The 24,876-nt window shown below is 32.9% G+C and overlaps 1 pseudogene; it reads right to left on the bottom strand.

The window, feature by feature from the left end:
• Nucleotides 1-4,626: 4,626 nt before the first annotated feature.
• LOC134281657 (fibroleukin-like) lies at nucleotides 4,627-9,090 on the bottom strand (annotated as a pseudogene).
• Between the last annotated feature and the right edge of the window lie 15,786 nt (nucleotides 9,091-24,876).

The following is a 24,876-nucleotide window of genomic DNA, read 5'->3' as shown; positions in this document are numbered from 1 at the left end:
AAGCACCCGAATGATAGAAATGCTGGTCATTTTGAGTAAAAATAAAGGCTAATTTACTTTTTTTCTTCATAGCTTATCTTGCATCAGACAAGCTGATGAACGATGGACTAACAATGATAGATAACTTTTCAACAGAATAGGTTTGTCATTTTGAATTTTCCACAGAATTGATAATTTTTGCATAGTATTTGAAAGGATGTCCTGACTTGTGTGCTTAATAAATGTCACAAATTTACGCCATCCCTGATTTTTTTCTGAACAGACATCATCTGTTTTAATACCTGCCCTCCCCTTATCAATTCAAAAAAGACAGTTAAAACCTTATCATTAGCAAGAATGGACTCTTTAAACATGAAATATCACAAATTGTAAATATCTCTTCTCTTCTCTTCGTATTTCTTTTCGAAAATAAAAGAAAACATGTGGAACGAACTTTCTTAACACCCTTTACAATGTGGTCATTAAAACATTTTTATGCCCTCGTGAAAAATGTTTCGGGGGTTTATAGTGTTTGTCGTGTCTGTCCCTCTGTCTGTCTGTCTCTCTGTCTGTCTCTTTGTGTGTCTCTCTGTCTGTTTGTCCGTTTGTACACAAACACTTTAATAATGTCCATAGCTTTCGATTTAGTGGAGCTATGACTATTATATTTTACACGTGTATTCTTTGTGACAAGACCTTTCTTAGGGTACCACATCAATTGACATTTTGACCTTGACCTATGAGTTTGATCTAGTTTTACACAAAAATTCCAAACTTTTACGTTTGCCATATCATTGGAACAGTAGATACCAAGATAGTTACAATTTACATATAATTCACATATATATTTTTTTGTTAAGAAACTTTTCATTGGATACCAACAACTTTGACCTTGGAGATTTTAGTACTTGTTTAAGCTTGGCCATAACGTTTGAACGGTAAGGACAAGACCTTTTATTTGATATTAAAAACCTTGACCCTTTGACTTTGACCTTGGAATTTGACATATTTTTACACAAAAAATCCAAACTTTTACTTTTGACCTAATTCTTAAACGATAGCGACTAGGAATATCATATTCTAAATATCAATTCTTTGTGACAAGAGCTTTCTATTGAAACTACTAGTTTTGACATTTTGACTTTAGATATTTTCGTATTAACAAGAAAACTTTCACTTTGGCGATAACTTTTGAATTGCAAGGTTTAGGTCTTTCAAACTTCACTTATGTAGTCATTGTGAGAAAACCTTTCATTGGATATCAACACTTTTAACACCTTGACTTTGACCTTGGTTTTTGATCTACTATTAAAAACGCTTACCTTGGCAGTAACCAGGGGTGGTGGAATGGTTTTCTATGTCAGATGTTTATTTTATGGAAAGGCCTTACTTTAGGTACCAACGTATTTGATCTGCATTTGAGAAAGCGTAACCTTCGCCATGTTGCCATATGGTGGCATCAGTGTTTCACAAGCACATCTTGTTATTGCATGCTGTTGTTTCTTAGGAGGTTCTAAGGTGTAAACCCCATAAACCTGGCTATATATATAAACAACTAATTCATAACATGCTTTCATTTTTATCACACGCGTACATTTACAAAAAAATATTTTTGTCAAATTTCTCTAATTTGTATTGATCAAAAAAAATGATACTCTTTCATCAAAAATTATTTACATCATATTTAAGCACCTTTGATAAAAAGTTATATCGTTATTTTATTTATTTATTTATTTATTTTATTTTTTTTTTTTTTTTGGCTTTTTACAAATCTGATTTTAAAGTCTAAATAAAAAAAACTGCACATTAAATCTGGAAAATATATTTCTGCAGTGTATTAAAATTGTTTATTTCTAATTTCACCCATAAACATTATATTCCTTTGTTATTCAAATTGAAATAAAGGTCGGCTTAGGTTTGCTTATGCTCGTTTGAAAATATTCTATGGTTACATGTACCACGACGCAAAAAAGAGAATACTTTCCATTCAAATTTCTACTGAATTTGGATACAGCGGATCAAATTATATAATTTTTAGAGCATTCAGGATGTAAAGCAACAACTCATATTGTATCGGTGGTGTTTCAAATTTGAAGATATAATTTTTTTCTTGTCCTTTTCTGCAGAAGTTGATCTCAACGGTTCGTTTGCATTCCGTGCCAATGTTTTGACATTTGACGACAATGAAAGACTCATTTTTGATAACTGGACACCAGTTACGTATCAGAACTGGAATCCTAACGATGAAGGCGAGACAGCAGTTGACCCAAATTTTGGCCTCATTTTGACTTATCATAACGACGGAAGGTGGCGCTGGGTGACGGAGAGAAACTACACGTACTATACAGGAGAAGAAGGACTAAAACTCCCCTTTATTTGTGAGGATTCCCCATTTTATTTGGAGACAGAAGAGTGTTCTGTAACATAATGTTTCATTTTTTTTTAATTAAGATAAACATTTACAATCATTATCTTTTGTTATATAATTTCATTAAGCAGGGTGTATAAAGTTCTAAATCATTAAATAGAGTATTCTTAAGTTAACGTCGGATCGTATATTCCTTTCCTCGGAAGTCATCTATATTTATCCTCGGATCGTATATTCCTCTCCTCGGAAGAGATCTAAATTTAACCTCGGATTGTATATTCGTCTCCTCGGAAGAGATCAAGGTTTATCTTCATGTTTTGAATAAACTATAAATAGCATATACACAAAGACAGACCGTACATTATATTGTTTCGTTCCCAAGGAATCTGACTGTGATCTCCCCTCACCATACATACAAACATTTTAACACAAAGTGTTGTTTTTAAAATTTCTATCTGTAATCCAAAAAAAGGGCAAATATATTTTCCTAGGACGGTCGGTCCAGTTGTCTGTTTTTAAGTTTTTTTTCCTGATTTATCTGTAAGTGGTAAATCAATTAGCCCTGACTACAGCCTTTAATTGGTTTGAGCTATGAATTTCATATTTCACAGGTTTTTTTTTTCTTTATTTTGACGGTCAATTTGGAATTTAGAATTTGAGCCTTAGTCATATGAGCTATTGCTTTAATATTTCACTGGTGTATTCAACGTATAAAAACTTTTCCTAGGGTAAAAGTACTTTTGACTTTGACCTTTATGACTGACTCACTTTTAAAGAAATTTTCAAAATTTTAAGCTTAGCGTAGCTTTTACATGGTCAAATCAAGTGATATCATACTCCTCACGCTTATATTTTGATAAGACCTTCTCTTGAGTACAAACAGTAATGACCTTTAACCTTGATCTTATGGATTTGACCTACTTTTCAAAAACGTAAAATTTGGACGTATTTAATGAAGATTTTGTGCTAGGGGTTAACTATTTTACCGGTTTATTTCTTGTGGTAAGAGCTTCTCTTGAATACCAATAATTTCTTTTTTATTTTTTATCCTTTTATTTGGACATCAGACTTTGACCTTCTTTTGAAAAAAACTTTGGTGATAACTTTTGAATGGTTTACTCCGTGACTTGTATATTTCACCTACGTATTCTTTGTAAAAATTTTTTGGGTATTATTTATATTGACTCCTTGACCTTGTCCAGTTTGACCTACTTTTGAAAATCTCTAACTTTGGTCATAATTACTGAACTGTTGCTATTTTTATGGTTTTTATTTCTTGAAGGTAGACTCATTGTGAGGAACTTTTCTTTTGGTACCAAAACTACTTTTATATTGACATTGGTGTTTGACCTGCAAACGACAACATTTATCATAAGCCTCTTTGTTTCACAAACTTTTCTTGAATTTTTATCATTAGCTCCTAAAACTTTTCCTATTGATTTAATAACAAATTTCAAGTTGTAGTCCATCAAATTTTTGGATATACTAGTATATAAACCATCGTATACACATTGCATAAAAGAGAATGACTTGTCACACATATTGAATCATTTTTTTTAAGATGTAGTCTCATAATTACAAAAGTTTTAGCAAACATATTGATTAATGTTAACTTGCTTTTTATTTGCAAAGGCAGTTGCAAATATAAGATAACATCTTTCAAAAAATAATGAATCGGTGCTCATTTTTTTCTAACTCCTTGTGTTGTTTTGCAAATTTGATTTTTTTTCTAACTTACTTGAATTATTTCTAACCTAAATAATGAATTTAAATCATCTCAAATTTTGCTTTTAAGATTTGAGACGTCAAAATAAAACGCATATTACACATGTAACATTTTAATCCCCGATCTGTGTTAGAGTGTTTTGAAAAAAAAAACACAATAAAAAATTACAGTTGATTAAAAAAATATACATCTTAACTTCTTTATTACAATGAAACTTGTCTTATCCGACATGCACGGGGAACAGATTAAAAATATATGTGTTGAAATAAACAAAGTGTAGTATTGCAGCGTGTAAAGATCCTTGAGATAATTATAAATGACAATTGAAATTAAATGGCTGAAATCACAGTAAAGAGTATTGCATGTGTCGGATTAAACAGGTTCCACTGTAATAGGTTTAACAATAAGGTAATCTTCATCCTAATTCTCCGTCCAGTTATCTCCATTTATCAGTGTTTGGAAAAAAAGAACAAAATTTTTCTATTTTCAAATTTATTACAACACATATAAAATATATCTTTTACTGAATACATCCAGTATCGCTTTACAGAGCCTTTCAATCCTCCTTCCTTTACTGTTTGTTACTTGATGTTAAATATTAAAAAAAGAACTCTGCGATAAAGATTAATTCAAAATCGTCTCTTGAGGGTTTCTGTAATCCATGGATGATCTTTCGTCTGTTAAAAAAAAATAAATCAATACTTCACAGATAAATGTATGATAACATATTTATTATTAAAAAAAACAACTTTTATGACTGAAAATTTCAGAGTGATACAAAAAGAAAAAAAAAATGGATATTAAGATTTAATGATGTTTACCTAGTGACGTCTGATCATCATTGAAGTCCCCTTCACTGACGTCCCACTCGTTACTGTGGGATACCATGGCCAGAACCAGTCTCCCGGGAACCATTGACCGTTAAGGAAAGCGAAGTGACAGTCATTAAACCACCAGCCTCCTCTAATGGTACTGTGAGCAGCACAGTTACCACCAGTCCACCTGTCGTTATCTCTGTCTGGGGTACTGAAGGACATCCCAGACAGATCGAAGTTATTAGGATAACCGGTGTCCAACATACTGTCTCCTGTAGAATTAAAAAAGAAAAATATACATGGACACTTGTTTAAAATAGATCAGTAGAGTTATATCCACTATACTCGTCGTGACCTCTGTTTGGGTGGAGAAGAACATCCCAGACAGATCGTGGTAAATTAATACCTGTATTTAACATACTGTCCCCTGTAAAATCAATCAAAAAGAATCACAAAGTTATTATATATTTTTAATCTAATTGTCAATAATAATACTAAGGCACATCTAAGATAGACAGCTTTATGTGATGGAAAGAGTGATAATATTTATTTAATTTAGTCCTTGAATCCCCGGTGTCTTAATACTGGCACCTGCAGATTTAGAGAAACAATATATAACAGAGATAATAATTATTAATTTACATCTCATTAATCTTAATACTGAAGTACGTCTGAGATGCACAGTTTAACGTGTTGTTTCTTGTATAGAGAGATAAAAAGAATACAAGCCAACAAAACCACTGGCGTGTTACACCTCTTAAGCATGGTATTTTTTTTTTGGGGGGGGGGGTTAAAGATCACTGAAAATATCAGAAAACATGAATAAATGAAATATGTCAGAGACCGTGCCTTTAAAAATATATAAAATACAATACGAAGTAAATCATTCAAAATTTTAACGATATAAGAAATAGTGTAACTGTAAATGTTTTAAAATTTTAGATTTTCATTAGATAAAGCACATGTATTGTTAATGTGAAAAGCATTAAGATGTTTTAAATATGGCTTCTTAATTTTGTTTGAATTTAAATGTATTTGATCAAATACTTTTTTCTACTTAGTATCACTTGATATTTAAGCTTAATGACGCGCTGTAAAAGTCATTCCGTTGTAGTAAATTTTTTTTTTCAAATTTTAGCTTTCTGGCTATAAAAAATTCAATGTTTGCAGAATTAGAGAATTGAACATGCAGATGATATTCTGAAATTTTAAACAAACTTAGTGTGCGCTGAATCAAAAAGATATGCAGAATACCAGAAAAAACGTATCTTTTTTCAAAAACTTAATAATATTTCAATACAAACATGTATTTTTATCATAAAATGCGTAATTTAAATCTAACTTTAAGAACCTAACGTGGATACACTCACCTAAGGTTCCCGTGGCAGGTCCTGCAAGAAAGAGTTGATATTTTCCAGCTTCATTGGAGACAGAGAATCCATCGTACATTTCATGTTGTACCATTCTGTAGAGTTATGGTCACATACAGGGATGAGGTGTTTTCTTTTGTTAATTGATGGATTACGTCATTTCCTGTATTAAAAATTCCATTGATTCTTATTTGAATTAAATCATACCTTATTGAGTAATCAAATTACTTTCCAGTTTTAAGATATATTCAAAATCAATGGCTAAGTGTATTACAATAATATTGTTTCGTAAAAATAGCCCAAGGGAAAATAATATAACAATTTAAAGATTTTTGTAAAATGCATTGTTTAAAACTGTATCAGACTATATGCCCATTGTATAGTATTTAAATGCATGTTATTTAACTACGTAGATACAGATATCTATAATCTGCTCCTATATCATGCTTTATTTAGATTTACGAGGGTTGTCCGGGAAAATCGTGGACAAGGTATTTCTTTTTGAAAATAATGGCACATTAAGCCGAAATTTTCAGTAAATGTTTATTAATCATACTGAAGTGCATCATAATTTTTTGATAAAATTATTGACAGAAATTAAGATTTTATTATGCTTGGATGTTCACAGGTTCGGTCCTACGGTTCACGGTGAAAAAAAAAACAAAGGTTATATTAGAGAATACATGAGTATTGATTCGGAATAAACGATTTAAGCACATGTGATTGGGGCTAAAAATTATCCTTTTTCGCTTCCACAATTCATTCTATCGTCTTTTTAAAAAAATCAGGGCATTTGGTTATTATCTTTTTTGCACTTTCCTGAGCATTCGAAATTTGAAACTGGTAAACACAACACACGAAAAAAAAGTGACGTTTGATGACGTTACGGCCCAGTTTAGTTTGATATAGATGGTGTGATAACATCTTAAGAATCTTTAAATGAAAAAAATAGAACAGAATTTCAAAATAAAAATCCTCAGATCTTTAGTATAGAAATGTTATGGGGCTTTTCATAGAGAAGTCGTTCTTGATCGAGTCCCCATGTAGTACAAACCATACGGACTGACTACTACTGTAAGAACAAAAGACGCTGTCACTGGTGACCCTCAATATAAGTTATGTAAATTATGGGTGTGCAGATGACACAGACTTGTACGTAGGTATATTTTTCATTTAGCTCAAGCGTGCTTAATGAAATATACCTACGTGACAATTCTGTGTGATTCACACACCCATAATTCACACAAAACTTAAAAGCATAAGGACTTTCAAAAACTAAAGGACTTTCAAATACGGAAGTCTTTCGAATTTCCATTCTTGTATGTCTTATCTTTCCTTTATTTTATAAAAACTCGTAAATGAATCTTTTATTTACCATTGAACTGGTAAAACAAGACCAAAGCAAGTAGAGTACTGTTTATATTATCCGTGCATCATTTTATTTTTTTTAACTGATTTCAAAATTCAAATGTTTATAAATATCTTGGTTATAATTTTAAACCAATTAAAGACCCGGTATTGGCTTATATTTACCAATCCAAACCTCCTGTTCCGGTTCACCAAAACCATTTTTGTAGTCTGTCCAGTTTCTGTCAAAGCTGACGGATCCATCGAATCGTTTTTGGATTGCCTTGGAAAGATTTATGTACATTTGTTAGGCTAATTTGGATTGCCGTGTAAAGATGTGGGTACATTTATCAGGCTAGATTTGGGTTGCCATGGAAAGTTGTATGTACATTTATTAGGCTAGTTTGGATTGCCGTAGAAAAATGTATTAAAATTTATTGGGCTAGTTTGGATTGTCTTGGAAAGATGAACGTACATTTATTTGGCTAGTTTGGATTACCTTGGAAAGCTGTATGTAAATTTATTAGGCTAGATTTGATTGCCCTGGAAAGGTCATTGTGAATAAATAAAAAGGTGGAGATAGCGAGCAGTGGTTGATCTTTAAAAAAGCAACAACCAATCCGTATCAGTAAACAGGGCATAACCTCCACCCCCACCCTCGGAAATTCGATCTTTAAAAAAGCAACAATCCAAATCATTACATAAATATAGATATCACATTATCATCACATTATCATCAAAAAACTCAGATGTAAACAGAAATCAAAACCTACCGTCCATCCGCCGCCCATTATATCCATATTACAATGAACGTTGATCGGAATGGACTTTATCCCGTATGGGAAAATATCGTACACGTCCGATTTATCATAACCATTGTCACGAAGTGCCTTACAATCTGAGGGAAGAACTGAAGAACAAAAGTGAGAATTATATAGGATTAAGATTTATAATAAGTAAAGGAAAATCTTAGATGAAAACTGAGAATTATTTAGGATTTAGATTCAGACCATCTGAAGGAAGAACTCAAATCAAAACTAAGAATTATATAAGATTATGAACTAGACAATAAATAAAATAGGTATCTTCATAATACAAACGAAATTGAAACGACTCATAAGAATAAACAATCAAAATAAGGTAGATAAATCGGCTACAAGTGTAAGATTGAAGAAAAAATAAAATAAAAACTAATACATACATTCCGGAAAGTAATACCGCTATCCGTTTTCGTCCGACATTCCGGAGGTGAAGGGCTTCTTGTGGGTCCGGCACTTCTTCAGCGTAGGATTGTACCCGAAGAAACCGCAATCTTTCAGACAGATGGCAGCACACTCACTTAAAGAATGGGCTTCGTGTTGTCCTACAAGTTTCTCATCAGACATCTTGTTATCGAGTTCCAGTTTCGCGATATATCTGAAGGAGGAGATGGTAGCACGAGAAACTGTAAAGAGAGAGGCCATTAAACAAACAATACGAAGACTGATCATTTTCTGCTGTGTATTTACAGCGTTTCTGTAAGAGCTTAGAATTAATCCGTCAACTGACGAGTTTAAATATCAAATTATTATCTATTCCTGCAAAACGATTGGCTTGTTATTATGTAATTATTATTTCTAAAGATCGATTGTGTTTAATTCCTGGAATTATTGTATTTGCCGTTCTTATTTACGTGTAACCAATGGAATTAATTTTGTATTAATTGCGTTGTTCATATTTTCTATGTAAAGTCAATGATTTAATTTCAAGAGAAGTGCTCGGAATCTATAATATTTTAATTTATTCTTTATTTAGATAAGGCAGATTTATATTAACGTTATCAAAATATGGCAAGTTCTATATAATTTTTTTTTCGATAGTTTTGATAATTGTATGTTCTTCTTATTCCTGAGTGAACTTCAGGCAGATTAAAATATACCGGTAGTGGTGTCAATGCAATAACAAAACTACGTGAATATTTTACCAAAGTGTCATACTAGAAAAAAAAAATAAATATTTTTATATGATGTGCTAACGAATTTTCATTGAAAAATGAACAAAATGAAACTATTCCTTTGCATTTGAGATAGAAAAAACCTTCAGGATGTCAAAAATATTAGAGGAAAAATGGACATACCCCTTATCTGAAAGAATTGCTTTCCTGAGAGATTTTATGTTTCTTTCAAAAAGAGATAATATAACTCATTTAGATACTCAGTAACCGGATAAATATCTAATTCAAGTTTACACTTGTGCGGGAGAGTGGAGAAAGCTCTAGATTAAGGGGACATGTGACATTGTTTTACAGTAGTAACAATCAAATGATTTGATCAATTTTATGCCAAAAGTACAGGGTATTGAAAAGAATTGAACTCCAAATAGTAGATTGTCAACTATGGAAAATTTAGAATATTTTATCAGCTTTAAGAAAGACAATTTTCAATGAAAATTTGATGACAAAAGTCCGCTTAGTTACAAAAATGTAACTTTTTAGGACAAGATCGTCTCAAAAATTAATTAGGCTGGTTCAGCTATTTTTTTTAGCAAGGTATTCTACAATGATTTTTTTACGTATATATCCTTATAAACTCCACAATGACAGATCTTGCATTATATTCAATAGCACACTTGTCCCCACCCAACACAGGTTTCCATCGCAAAAGAGTTCCACTAAGTTGAGTGATCGCGATACCAAGTATTACTTTGAACATTGTCGTCACAATTGCATCAAAATAAAAACTAAGGGAAAGGATGACTGTACAGCTGTATCCAGATAACAGTGGTTGAGAAGAAAATATGTCATACATTGTTTGAAAATTAATAGAGAAATAAATCTGGTCTACTGATTTTATAGCCGTGTGTTTCTCTTTTCCTGAGACAAGCAGTCCTGGCGGCCTTACATAAGCCAAGATTTCCTTTGATATTACTGACAACATCAAAAATACAAATATAAATAATAAACAACGATTATTCAGTGAACATTGCCTTATGGATAGCAATAGCTCTTCTGTTTTATTTTCCTTGGTGACAGTGGACCAATTGATATTTGTAACAGCTTATTCACTGAATTACGTTGTGTATTTCTTAAATTTTTCATGCTTTCCATGAGTTGGTAAGAAGGTTTTAAATTGGAAAACAGTCATTTGTTCAGAATGTTCTACGTCTTTATCTCCATCCAAGATGTCAGATGACTTATAGATTCCCCAAGAAACATAAGTCAGAAGGTTTCTACTTGTTTGGTAAATAGTCACCCATCTGTCCGTGTGCTACGCTTTTGGGTGCCAACCCCTTATCCTCAACTCCTGTAAACCACGAAATGAAATTTAATGAGACATTTTGTATTCTTTAAAACCTAGTGTTATTGTACACCTCTTACATGTATTTTACTCTTTAATAGATTACATATTTCGGGTTTGTCACAGCAAAACATTGACAATGCCTGTTAGTATATAGAACTTAGGAATTAATTACTTCAACAAGACTGCTGTTATTCTTGTTTTATCAACTTAATTGTCAATAATTTATCTCGTTTTAGAAATTGTACATAGGTAGATAATGCTTTTCTTTATCTAATCAACTGAAAGATATATATCCCGTATGTATGTGATGAAGGCATAAGTAAGGAGAATTGACGATTGAAATATTTAAGTCATTACTTTTATTAAAAATCCTGGTTGTTAGATTACCATAGACACCTTATTCAATTAAACTTTTCAGATAATGCACAGATGTTTCATATTCTTTGTCGTTTTTTATCCAGAGCTCTTTAGGATATATCTTATCGACATAAACATGATAAGAATGGAAATAAGCATTGTTTGTTGCAAATACGTCGTCGATTTGTCTAATTGTCGAGTTTAAGGCAACAGGAAGGGTATTTTTTCTTTTCCTGTATGAGATTCTGGAAATATTCTACTTCGAATGATTTCCAAAATAGGACTTCTAATAAAGAAATTCTGCATTTCTTATTTTACAATTTGATCTGAGATTTATTTTTGAGTCTACCAGAGCAATATTTGCCAATACACACCATATGAGAGGCGGGGGTGTATCATTTAGTGATCTCAGTACTCAGAGTATACCCCGTGTTTTTCCTGGTTTCAAACAAAATATATCACAATCTTTACAAATACAGTCTAATCATTTACAATTACCAGGAATTAGGGCAATTCAAAAATTGACATTTGAGCTTACAAATTTACATCAATGTTTAGTTGAAACATAAACATCCGATCCCTTTACCAATCCTAGTAATGGCTTGGAAATGACACAATTAAGAGAAAGGAAAGCTTTTGTTGTAATGACAAATATCTCCATTATTACCAACACTTTCAATGGATGTATAAGTTAATTATTCATTATGAAACTATGTAATAAAAGCCACACAAGGAAGATTTAATGTAATATTTTAGCCTTATTTTTTCTACATCTTTATATCCTCAGGGTGTTTACTATAAATGATGCCCACTAGTGTATACGGGTAGGCATAATAAATTGACATTCTTTGTGTTAAATAGGTTTACTGCTCTCTACTTCCTTCTACGTATGTGGTGATAATATTCCAATGAGGAAAGCTAGGGATTTTTTTTACTCAGCCTTGACATCGTGTATGAATCTCTGTAACAAAGATGAATATGATTTCCACAAAACATGTTTACTTTGAAAAATACCTAAACAACCCCTCCCAAACACACATACATACTAAATAGATAGATACTGGCTTATAGAATCTGATAAAAAGTATCAGTAATAACAGATTTTTAGTATTTTAAATATCCTAATTAAAAAAAGGTAAATATACACATATCATATGCAGTGTTCATTTAAGGACATAGGGAATTCTCGTTGGTTACAAAAGACACATAGTACGTCTTATGCAAGTGAGTGCAAATTAAAGACATGGTTAACTGTAAAACTCTTTACGCATGAGCTAATTGATTAGTTAATTTCCCTTGTTATTATCGTGAAATGTAAAAAAAAGGAGTGAAAGAGTCGATCGGGGTCAAGAAGATAATTGATTGTTTATGTCAAGGGAATGATATGGAGAAAACGAACAGTATTCAATTTCAAACTTTATAAAACAATACAAATTAGGAGCAGAGCTAACATAGACCCCAAAAACATCAGAGATTGGATCAGGTGCCATGGAGGAGTGAGCATCCCCTGCTGACCAGTCAAACCCGCCCTTTGCTCCTTGTCATGATTAAAAAATAATGGAAAAAATCCGTCGTCAATTCAATGTATAAATGAAGGGCTAACAATTGGTATTAAAAAAGTCCGTCAGCATTTAACTCAATTAAAAATTGTATTTGTTGACACAGTCATTGTATCACGAAATGATGACTTTGCTGATATTCTTGTTTCATCAACTTGCTTGTCAGTAATTTACCTCGTTTTAGAAATCGTTAATTCGTAGAGCATGTAGACGATAGAAAATTAATGTCATTACGTTTATCACAGAGCTTGGTTGTTAGATTACCATTTTTGTCATTCTTATGTAAAATATCAATATATGTGAAGCAGATGTTTCACACTCTGTGATATCTTTTACCTCAAGCTCATCAGGATACATTGTATCGACATAAGAATGGAAATTTCCATTGTTGACAATACGTCGTCGATATATCTGCTTAAAATATTGAAGGCAACAGATTTTTTTTTTCTTTGCCTGTATCAGATTTTGGACAAATTCCGTTTCATATATGAATTGAATATGAATTCAAAATTGGACTACTAATATTGCAATTTTACATCTCCTCTTGTACAATTTGATCTGACATTTATTTCTGGAGTACGACATAGATGTTGCCAATATATATAATATTTGAGGCGGGGGTTAGGGTATCAATTACTTATTTCAGTGCTCATCGTAACTTCAGGTTTTCTTGGTTTCAGTCAGAATTTAAACTTTACCAATTTATTCTGATCTTTTACAATCATTCACGCAATTAAAAAAATGTCACTTGAGCTTACAATTTAACATCAATATTTAGTTGAAAATATAAGCAACCCATCTCTTCAACACTCGTAACAATTATTTAGAAATGACACAATCGATAGACAGGATCCCTTTGTTGTAATAGCAAACCTCTTCATTATAATCAACCCTTTAAATATCTGTATAGGTTAAATATTCATTATGTAACTATGTAATAAAAGCCCTACAAGGAATAAAGTAATACTTTAGCCTTATTTTTCTACATCTGTCTATCAAAAGGGTGTTTACTGTAAAAAAGAAAATACCCATTGATGTTTTCGGGTACGCATAATAAATTGGCATTCTTTGTGTTAAATAAGCTTACCGCTCAAAACTTCCTAATACGTATGCAGTGATAATCATCCAATGAAGACAACCATTTTTTTTATTTACCCTTTACATAAAATCGAGCATGAATCTCTGTACAAAGATGAACATGATAAACAGAACAATTTTTGGGATATAAGGAACCTAAAAAAGCTCATGAATTTCCAAACCGTATATATGGACAAATTTTCTTTTCAAATGTTACAATTTACTATTTTACAAAACAAACAGTACTGTATCATCCTATGTTTTGTCATTTCTTTTTGCAACTTTGTCCGTTTTCGGTGCTATATTTCAACAAAGTCAAGATGGCTCTGATAACTATAAATGCAAAGTACTTAGATCGATTATGACGTTATAATCAATTTCAACTTTTCTTTTCACGTACTCTACGGCTTTAGCAGAATTATGTTGAAAAAAAGGTGTACCCATGGCATTCAATTTGAAATCCTCTAAAAAGTAATAGTAAAACCTATATTAAACTTCATATCATATCAAAGAAGAGGCGATGAACATACGAATTATTGTTTTCTGAGAGACTGTAGGCAATCTGGACACATTTCCTTTGTTGAATGTAAAAAAAAAACTCCCATATTCATGACTGATTTTAATCACTTTTCATTCAAAATGACAGTTTAAAATATGGTTTTTCATCTTGTTTACCAACAAATTAGGCCCGGAAAGACCTTCTTGTTGTAAAGCATTATTAAAGGAATCTATTTCTCGAATTTAATAAATCTCTAGACATTTTTTATTTACTAGATCTTGACTTTAGTCGTTAATTTGAAATTTTTGAATAAATAGTATCAAGGAAATATTAATCAATCAAACTTAAATCAAATATATTTGTAAATATATATGGTAGAATCGTTCAGATATAACATCATACTATTTATTGACAAAGTCGCTTTTAACAAATAAAAACAACAAATTAATGGTAATTTGGTATGGGGTATTTAAAATTCAGTAGAGTTATGCCTCCGATTAAAGTCCGATGATGTGTTCCCGTTCTGCACACATTTGATAATTAGGTAAAGAACAATAGGTGTGAAATGTGTTTTGATAACAATTATAGTTAGGTTCTGGTTAGGATATACTTGGGTTTACATGTATTTCACCTATTTATCATGAACAAGAAGAATAAATTTTTATTTGTAATACCTGCTGTGGCCTAATCCAATGCCCTGGGATCATGCTTTGGAAAATTTAGAGTATAAAGTACCCCAGAATGCTTCCACATAAGTTTCAGCTTTCCTGACCAAGTGGTTCATGATTAGATATTTTATAAGGTTTGTCCTAAATAATTCATTGTTAAACTTCGATTTCCTGTTGTGGTCCCAACCCTTCCCCCCGGGGGTCATGATTTGAACAATATAAAATCTGCAGTACCTTTTTGGGATCTTTTTGTCCATATTTGCCAACGTCAGACCCTTTTTTCTTCTTACAAAAGTACATATATTTCTTTATAACTTTAGTTTGCACGCAAATGGGTCATTTTACATAGATACTCAAATTACTAATACCGATTAGGTCGATATCAATTTTGCAGACAAAATATTTATATGTAAGCCATATTGTCGTTTCTCATTATGTAGAGGAATTATTATACATGTATAGTCATGTTATTATCAGGAGTGTTATGGTTCTTTAAAACTCTTAATCCTTCTGCTTTTATTATATTACTGTTAAATCACAGAATGGGATTAAATTTCTTTGAAAATATATATGATCCTCTCTTGAGTGTTTCAAAGGCCTTTTTTATTTATATACATATTCATTTATTTGATCAATTAGTTATAAGAGCAACTTCTGTCTACAATATAATTTTGTACACAAGACAACTGCATCAGTGCATTGATCATTATACTCTTATATAAAATATCATTGAAACATTGAAGATGGTTTAAAAAATTGTCTTTATTGTTTCTTCATAAAATTTCTTTGTCTGAACACTAGATATAGGTTTGGAAAAACATTTTTCTACAGTTTAAAATAAATACCGTATAAGTAGAATTTTTAGCGAGGATTTAATTTTGGCATTATTAGCGAGGGTGCCGAGATCGCTAAAATTGAATATCGCTAAAAATTAATTGCAGTTTATTTGCTATGACTTCTTTAGAATTCATTTTAAAATCGCTAAAATAACATCTCGCTAAAAATAAATTACCAGTTTTTCAGGGCAAATCGCTAAATTTGCGCCTCGCTAAAATTTCCACTTATACGGTAATGTTTCGAATCCATTTTTTTTTCTACTTTATTCCGATGGATTAAAAGAACTTATAGCTTGGTCAGAGAGCTTCACTCTTGTTACATCTTCACAGATTCTGGAAATGTAAAATCAACAAACAATTAAAATTAACAAAAAAGAGAATAACAATTTGTAGGAAACACTTCAGCCAAATACAACAAATGTGTAAGATTATTCTTCCTAACAATAACATACAGCCACAGATTGTGAAAAACTCACTGTTAACCCCCCGTTCACACATAGACGCCGCTTCTACTACGATTAAAGTGTGGTCAAAAGCGTGGTCGATCGTGACAAATTGCAGAAGGAACGTCGTGATGTCGTCAGAAGCGTAGTATGATCGCAGTAGAGTTTTCTAGATCGGAGAGCAAACATGTTCAAAATAAGCGTAGCGGGATCGTGGCCAACAAGAATCGGGGTGAAGTCTTAAAAAGGGCACAGTAGAAGCGCCGTAATCGTACAAGCAGCGCGGAAGCATCGTAAAGAGATCTTCATGATCGTAGTAAAAGCGCCGTGAGAGCGTAGAAACTTAGCAAGCACGCTCTTACAACGCTGCCTCTACGTTCGTACTACGTTCGATTCTCACTAAGATCTCTCTACGTGCCTGAAGATCTTATGAAGACCTACAATGACCTTACGCCGATCATATCACGACCTATCAGACAAGAGTTTGTTCTTTTACCGCTGATATTTGACCAATCATCATCTGTTAACTACATGTAAAGGGTGACACTATACTTGATGATCATTTACAATTGAGCATTTTCACATCTTGTTACAGTTATAATAATTGAAAATGCCATAAACCATGTGGTAAAGGCCGGAAAAAAAACACTGCGGTCGCAAAATATGTATCATCGCTAAAATTGTACAACAAAAATCTGCAGTCTCAAGATATATTTACATCATCACCAAAATCGTACTAGAAGCGTAATGCAATCGTAATATAATCGGCATCACCGTAGCGACATCGCGGTATAGTCATCTAGGTCTGTGTAGCGTCGTAGTATGGTCTTCAATGTCGTAGTGGCAGCGTAGCATAAACGCACTAAACACGGCTGCTTGTCGGCAACGGTCTGCGTAATATCGTAGTAGAAGCTTGTTAGCAGCGCGTTTGACGTAGGAACATCGTAGTACGGTCGTAACGAAGACCATAATTTGCCAAATTGCTCTATTTTCACGCCGATCGGCTGCGACCTGCCCCGATCCAAAAATATTTCAGATCGTGGCTTGATCGGGATGATCGCCGTAGAGTCGCAGCCCTGTGTGAACGGGGGGTAACGAACTGAATCCCTGTAACATTTACTTATGTGTCAGTAGCATGACATTATAAATGATAAAACAAAACACAAAAAAATAACTTAAAATCTTGGTTTAAATTGATTTTATCATAGGAAAATCAGGAAAGAAAGGGCTAAAAAAAAGAACTGTAATACATTGCGACTCAAGTATTTATTATCAATATACATGCATTCTCTTTTTTTAATTAAGCTGATATAACAAATGACTCTCAGAAAATACAATTGTTTTTATATGATAAAATTATTTTTTTGCAAAGAGGCACAGAATCCAAGATCTCTAATGTACTATGTGAAGGTCTTAAATCCAAATTTTCTAGTGAACCATGTGAAGATCTTACCACTCAACCTTTAAGGTCATATAGATTAAATGGCTGCATACTGGTTCTGTAACTTCATACCATTCAGTATTCAAAATATAATCTTGATTTTTTGCAAACTTATAAGCCATAAAATTAGTTTTTAGTGGCTTATTGTTGCTTGGCATACTCTAAGGACAGATCAGAGGTTTAAATGTGTCCAAGGTATGCATTAAAATTAAGTTTAGAATGAACAAAAAGTGGACTCGTGTGTCCTACTTTTGACCTATTTTTTGGTGAACATGATATGACTCTAACGAGATGATCCTAGCTCTAATAGTGGAAAAAATAGGATGATTTAGAGAGAAAAAATGGTCACATTCGCGTATGACCTTTATCCCACGGAGATGTCTTGACGAGTTACATGTAATCTACAACATTTCCTTATCCTCGAGTCTGAGTATGGCGATAATCTCTCCAGTGTTTGTTTGTGAAGATTTTTTTGTCATCACATTTTTTCTTCCTTTCCATCTCCCTCTTATTCTATACATCGCTTGGTTCAACGATACTCTGTGCCAAATTTGACCAAATTTTGCCGAGGGGTTCTTAAGATAGGACCCATATTTAAAAAGTTAACGCACATCACACAAATGCTAATAGCTACAAAGTCCTTTAAGGTCTAGTTGTTTCTCAAACTTGAAAAAAATCTAGACACCCTTCATATACTAGATCTTGACTTCCAAGGTCTTTTTTATATATAGATTCTATATTTTCTGTATGATCTTTTAAAAAACATTACAAACAAATCAACCTATTTGGTAATAATTTTCTTGGCTTATTTCATACAAAATGTTAAATTGGTGTGTTTTTACTTAATTTAATTGTATTGAAGCCCACATGATGTGTCTGTGGAGATTTATATCAATATCTTCTCAAACTTCTTTTTTATGTCTTTATTCTGCAAAGTGTCACAGAGTGTAAAAATCAGGTCTTAACTGGGATTCAACCCAGGGCCTCTGTCCTACCCTTCCAGGGCTTTGAGATATTCAGACTTGATATATTTCCTATTTTCACATTTATTAATTCAATGGCATTTGTGAATCAGAACTATTGTTTCTAGAATAATTGATATGCCTGCAGAGTTCGATCGAGAGTAATTATGTCGAAAACCAAGGGATGTATATTTACGGCTCAAAATCAAGACCTAGGAACCGGTTCTTGGGTTGAGGCCTAATTACTGTAGATCACTAAATTTTCCCGACACCTTATCTTCGCGAGATAGTCATTGACTCTTGATTAGCGAGACAAAATTTTCGCGAATTGTGGTTATTGCTCTATATAATCTTAAGGAATACTATTATACGCGAGAATAAAATTTTCGCGAGCATACTGTATCGCGTAATTACGCGAAAATAAAGTTCTCGCGAATAAAAAGTGATTAACAGTATCAGGGGTTCTCTCTTACAGTTAATACCGGCAAAGATCAATTAGTGCACAACGACTATTCCTTTTTCAGATATCCAGAAAACGTAGGTCAGAACAAGCATCTGAAACAATCCTGGTAGTATGCATCCTTATCATCCATGAAAGTTTGGTCATAATAAAGCCCATAGTTTTGCAGTAAAAACCTGTTTACTCATTATTATCCAGCATCTGAACCTTATATGGTACAATGAAACACATTAGAAGCATCTCACATGCATGTCTGAAGAATATGGGGCAATGAATTTCTTACAATGAAAAACTGCTCCAAAAACCTTAACCCATGACACATCAGCTCTCTAAAATTCGTTATGTTATGGTCAGCTAAAAAAACTAACATGCGTAGATATGTATTCAGTCAAGGAAATGCGACTCAAAATATCTCCTTCTACAACGTATGAGACAGGCGAACTTCGTTCTGAAGTTGTTTTGGTTTCCTCTACATCCGCCGTAAGAAAATAGTTTACATCGTTTGGTCGATTTGTTATACCACCAACGTCGGAATGCTCCCCTACAGGGACCTACGACCTTAGGCTGAGAACAGACACCTCTGGAAGTAGCTGAAAAAGATATCAAAATTTGGGCAAATGATGGGTGAAACCTATCAACGGTGGAATGCTCCCCTACAAGAACCGACAACCTTTGGTTGGGAACAGACACCTCTAGGAGTAGCAAAAAGAATGCAAAATTAGGTCTTATGATGGACGAAATCAGTCAACAGAGGATATTTATTCCTTTTAGGCATGTGATCCCACCTCTAGGATCAGCAGCTGGAAAATAGGAATAAAACATATCGTGATTAGTGAGTATTGTCAACAAAGGACGTTTACTCCTCTTTGGCACTTTGAAATTCCTGGGATATATTTTCCCCAGTGAACAAATTTATATCAATTCAAGTTTTATTAAATTCGATCCCAATTTGCTGAAGTATTTTATATCAAGTTTCGATACGCGTCCATTAGAGCCACAGCAACATTTACTTTACTTACGTTTTATACAGAGCCTTAGTGTACAGAATACACGCCCATTAGAGCCACAGCAACATTCATTTTACTTACGTTTAATACAGAGCCTTAGTGTACAGAATACACGCCCATTAGAGCCATAGCAACATTTACTTTACTTACGTTTTATACAGGCCCTCAGTGTACAGAATACACGCCCATTAGAGCCACAGCAACATTTCCTTTACTTACGTTTTATACAGGCCCTTAGTGTATAGAATACGCGTCCATTACGGCCACAGCAACATTCACTTTACTTACGTTTTTTACAGGCTCTTAGTGTACAGAATACGCGTTCATTAGAGACACAGCAACATGTCCTTTACTTACGTTGTATACAGGCCCTTAGTGTACAGAATACACGTCCATTGGAGCCACAGGAACACGTATTAAAGCCATCAATAGAGGGGAAACTCTGACCCACTTTATAATACCTGCCGTTATATCTACAACCTACAACAAAATAAGACAAGGTCTTATGCAATATATGACATTATACAATCTACAAGTATCAAATAAAAAAAAAAATTGATGTAAAACCACGTCATACAAACAACCTACAATATCAAATACAAAAAATCTATTCCTGCTGACAAATGCTGACTAACGTTTTTTATACTAATTATTAGTCAATTACTTATACATTGAATTAACGACGGATTTTCCCGTTATTTCCTGATCATGACAAGGAACACACGGCGGGCGTGACCGGTCGGCAGGGAATGCTCATTCCTCCATGGCGCATGATCCCACCTCTGATGTTTCGAAGGTCTATGTTTGCTCTGCTCCTATTTTGTATTGTTTTATGAATATTGATGTTGAAAACTGTTCGTTATCTCCATATCCTTCTTCTTCATCTCACAATGAAATCCCTCCCGAAATGTCTACAATCTTCAAATATCAAATAATACAAAGGCGCTCAAGAGAATACAAAAAATGTAAGATGTAAAATATTAATACATTACTGCTAAAATATTTCTACCAAATTTGGATAACACATTACGTCAAAAAATATAATAGAAGAAAAAAATAAAATCTATGAATTGTAAACAAAAATGTATGGTGTTTTTATAAACTACTTTTATTTGTATGGGCTTTACTTTGAAGATGTCGTGGTATTAGAAAATCCACAATCATTGCATGTTCTCCTAGAATTCCTTAATTTCAAATACAAAATCATGAATTAGCATTTCTTTAACCATGAAATCAATTCCATTAAAAACAATATTTTTCTACAAATCACTGAAATTCCCTGCTTCTAATTCATGTTAATTTACAAAATACCGTGGTTTACATTAGTTTAATATGCATAATTCAATATTGTTTTACCGCGTCATTTGATTTGATAAAAACTATTTTTATCGTATAACCTGTTTTACCTACCTCACAATGACTTCCAGAAAAATCGAACACGCCCATCTTATTGTATACCTACGCCACATGCACGCTGTTTTTGTACAGCTGACACGCCCATCTTATCGTATACCTACGCCTAATACATGCTCTTTTTGTACAGCTGACACGCCCATCTTATCGTATACCTACGCCTAATACATGCTCTTATTGTACAGCTGACACGCCCATCTTAATGTATACCTACGCATTATACATGCCCGTTCTGTGCAGCTGACACGCCCATTTGTTCCACACGTACACCTGTTACAACCGTCAGCTGTTGATGGGAAACTCTGTCCGAGTTTGTAAGCCCTGTAGTTGTAAGTGCATCCTGTAAAAAGTACTTTATAGAACTATCTTTGTTATTGACAACAAGCATGAGTATGTCTAATAGGAAAAGAATATCCACTTTTACGCATTTTAAAGAAGACATTTTCAGTGAAATAAAATTGAATACTTATATTTATTTAAGTTTTTTCTGCGTCATAATTACTGTATACTGTAAATCACTTTTTATTCGCGAGAACTTTATTTTCGCGTAATTACGCAAGACAGTATGCTCGCCAAAATTTAATTCTTGCGTTTGATAGTATTTCTTAAGATTATGTATAGCAATAATCACAATTCGTGAAAATTTTGTCTCGTTAATCAAGAGTCAATGATTATCTCGCGAAAATAAGGTGTTGCGAAAATTTAGTGATCTACAGTAGAAGTATGAATACATCAAAGACGAACTGACTGGTTTGAATTAAGGAATAACTGTCTTATTTTTCGAATTCATGAAGTGATCAATGGATTGGCTTGTGTGATCATTTGCATAAACGCCGAAGGCGTTTATGCATAAAATTATCACAAAAGCCAATCCAATGATCATCTTCATGAATTCGAAAAATCTGACAGTTATTCCTTATATTTACATGCTTTGATTCCGCCAATCCACGGGCTCCAAGCCTGCTTCTCTCTAGGTGTTGTCCCGCCCTACACGTGCTTTTTTTTGGAACCGCACCAAAACATTCATGAGGAAATAAATTACATTTACAATTGGTAATTTTATCTCGGACAAAGACATTGGAAATGTAAATATGGTAAGATAACTTTGGGATTCAGTGAAAGTTTAGAAAGGGAATTCAAATTAAAGTTTGCTTTCTAACAATTTAAGTGTAACACTATAATTCCTATTACTTACTTGTGGTACACGCTATTAGAGTACAGATAACTTGTCCGTTAGCTCTACAGGTGCATCTGTTGCACCCATCCCCAGCGGGAAAACTCTGTCCAACCTTGTAGAATTTACCGTTATACTGACATACTAAAAATAGATTTTATTGTTATACCGACATACTAAAAATAGAATGTACCGTTATACCGACATACTAAAAAGAGAATTTACCGTTATACCGACATACTAAAAATAGATTTCACCGTTATACTGGCATACTAAAAATAGATTTTACCGTTATACTGACATTAGAAAAATAAAATTACCGTTGTTTAATGTTGTACGGACATACTAAAAATAAAATTTATCTCTATACCGATATACTATAAATAGACTTTACCTTTATACCGACATACAAAAAAATAGAATTTACTGTTATACCGACATACTTGAAATAAAATTTATCGTTATACCGACATACTTAAAATAGAATTAACCGTTATACCGACATACTAAAAATAGGATTTACCGTTATACAGGCATACTAAAATAGAATTTACCGTTATACTGACATACTAAAAATAAAATTTACCGTTATACCGACTTAATAGAAAAAAAATTATCGCTCTACCGCCATACTAAAAATAGAATTTACTATTATACGGACATACTAAAAATAAAATGTATCGTTATACCGACAGACTATAAATAGAATATACCGTTATACCGACATACTAAAAATATAATTTACCGTTATACCGACATACTTAAAAAAATTACCATAATACCGACATATTAAAAATAGAATTTACCGTTTTTTCGATGTACTGAATATAAAATTCATCGTTACGGGAAAATCTGTCGTCAATTCAGTGTATAAATAATGGACTAACAATTAGTTTAAAAACTTCAGTCAGCATTTTACTCAATAATATATTGTGTTTGCTGACAAGGTCATTGTATCGACCGTAGAACGAAAAAGATCCCTCGCTTCTCGTTAGCCCTGAGTGCCAAGTAAAGGACAAAATTTAATTTGCAGCTTTTCTTCGGTAATTGGTGGCGTCTCCATATATTAGATTTTCAATAGATTGTTGGAAGACCTGTGGGCATGTTCACGAATCTATCTTAGGATTACGGTGTGCTCTAAGAACGTCTTAGGAAATGTCACATTCTTAAGTCAGTTTCTCGAAGCTTTCCTCCATTTAGAAACTTCCCTAAGCTTTTCTAACTTTAGGACAACATAATACCTGTCCTAAGATCATTGTAAGTTTGTTTTGATTTTGGACATTGCACGTTTAAGCAACAATATCTTGTTTCTCAGCAGTCAGTTAATGAGCTGATGATTTACACAAATAATTGAAATGTTACCCATAGGCCTCTTTTCATACGTACTATAAATTGCGAATGTGATGTCCCGTATATTACCTAATACAAATTTTGGATATTATCATAATGAATATTTTCGGTATTTGTTGGAAAAATATAATACAATGCTCCTCGGGCGATAAAGTGTGAAAGGAGAAAGGGGGCAAAATCCCTTTTTATTATCACCCGTTTCGTATCAAATACTCGTTCAAAGTAAATGAAAACAAATAAGGTTATTACAATGATGGTAATGTTTGAATGAAAATTTAAAAAGGGATTTAAAAGAAGTTGAAACCTATACCCCGCCCTCTCTATCTCTCTCCAAAATAGGATTTTCGAGTTTGGACTATATTCTTTTCCTTTTTTATTGTCAAGTTTTCTCATTTTAGTTAATTTTTTTTTATCGCCCTTCCAACCATTTCATGACCGTTGTTAAGACGCTGTCAAAAACATTCGTAACATACGTTGTATTATCACCGCCTCCCCACCCATTCTTATCTTTAATATGCCCTATACATTATAAGAATAAAGAAACAAATGTCCCCTCTTTTATATGCTAATGAGTGGTCTATGGATACAGATACAGTACAACTTTTGATCCTTCTAACATGACTTTATCAAAACTTCAACATAGATGAATAGCAATAAACTTAATAGAAAATAAGGTGGGTGCAGCCCTCGATCTGATAGCATACTATGTGCTATTATGAGACAATGAAACTATTGACATGTTCTAAT

This window comes from Saccostrea cucullata, unplaced genomic scaffold (assembly GCF_032062105.1).
Source record: "Saccostrea cucullata isolate Sc308-1 unplaced genomic scaffold, CSIRO_AGI_Scuc_v1 ctg3955, whole genome shotgun sequence".
In the NCBI taxonomy this organism is placed as follows: Eukaryota; Metazoa; Mollusca; class Bivalvia; order Ostreida; family Ostreidae; genus Saccostrea; species Saccostrea cuccullata.
Note: the sequence above shows the minus strand (reverse complement) of the source record. Positions and strands in the feature narration are given on the sequence as shown.